This window comes from Aotus nancymaae, unplaced genomic scaffold (assembly GCF_030222135.1).
Source record: "Aotus nancymaae isolate 86718 unplaced genomic scaffold, 86718_ANA_hifiasm-v0.15.2.pri h1tg000030l, whole genome shotgun sequence".
In the NCBI taxonomy this organism is placed as follows: Eukaryota; Metazoa; Chordata; class Mammalia; order Primates; family Aotidae; genus Aotus; species Aotus nancymaae.
This window is the reverse complement of record NW_026988443.1, coordinates 14709148-14710336: the sequence shown is the minus strand read 5'-3', so window position 1 is coordinate 14710336 and position 1189 is coordinate 14709148. Positions and strand designations below refer to the sequence as shown.

The window sequence follows — 1189 nt, the reverse complement described above, 5'->3', positions numbered from 1 at the left end:
CACCAGAACCCACGTTGCTGTTTAACTGGCAGGTCACTTTACAAGTTTCTGGTATTCAGCATATTTCATCCTGGCAGCCACAATGATTAAAACTGGTGTATTAATGGCTTGGCTACCTTAAGAGACACAAGTTTTACACTGACACCCAGAGTTTCCTGTTAGAAGTAAGCTCTATTTACCCATGGGAAGTGGTTTGATAAGGCATCTTTTTTTTTTTAATTTGTATTTTACGTGCAGGGTTACATGTACAGGTCTGTTATATAGGTCAATTGTGCCACGGGAGTTTGGTGTGCAGATTATTTCATCACTCAGGTAATAAGCATAGCACCCAATAGGCAGTTGTTTTATCCTCACCCTCCATCCTCAAGTAGGCCTTGGTAGTCTGTTGTTCCTCTCTCTCTCTCTTTTTTTTTTTTTTTTAAGTCTCCGTAGAGGCTGTCAGTCAAAAATTCCCAATGCCAACTATATTTCAAGTTGTCATGGTGGGGTATTGGAAAAAGTTTTCAATTAGCCATATTGCACCTCAGTTAAACCTCATCTGCTGTGATACTGCCACTGCACAAAGCTGTGAGAACATGCAATATTTGCCTTTCTGTTTCTGCATTAGTTTGTTTAGAATAATGCCCTCCAGCTTCAACTATGTTGGTGCAAAGGACACGATCTCATTCTTTCTTATGGCTGCATAGTGTTCCATGGTGTATATGTATCTCATTTTCTTTATTCAGCCTACTGCTGATGGGCATTTAGACTGATTTCGTATCTTTGCTATTTTGAATAGTGCTGTGATTAATATATGTGTGCATGTGTCTTTATGGTAGAGTAATTAATATCCCAATAATTGGATTGCTGGGTCAAATGGTAATTCTGTTTTAAGTTCTTTGAGAAATCACCACAGAGCTTTCCACAATGGCTGAACTAACTTGCATTCCCACTGGCAGTGTATAAGCATTCCCTTTTCTCTGCAACCCTGACAACAGATTATTTTGTGATTTTGAATCATAGTCATTCTGACTGGTATGAGATGGTATCTCATTGTGGATAAGGCATCTTTTACTACCTCCCCTTCTCTAGCTCACTTTCCAACTCCCATACCAGTGCTTATCTCACCTTTTAAATCAAGTTCTTGCATTTACATCTTTGTGCAGCTTCTGCTGCTGGGGGAATGCAAACTAAGACATTGAGTTTGCTT

At 39.4% G+C, this 1189-nt stretch overlaps 1 non-coding gene across 1 annotated transcript; it reads right to left on the bottom strand.

Annotated features, from left to right (window-relative positions):
• Positions 1-423: 423 nt before the first annotated feature.
• Positions 424-567, bottom strand: LOC135277340 (U4 spliceosomal RNA). The gene has a single exon (XR_010344954.1). It is a non-coding gene; the product is annotated as a U4 spliceosomal RNA (small nuclear RNA).
• Positions 568-1189: the final 622 nt, after the last annotated feature.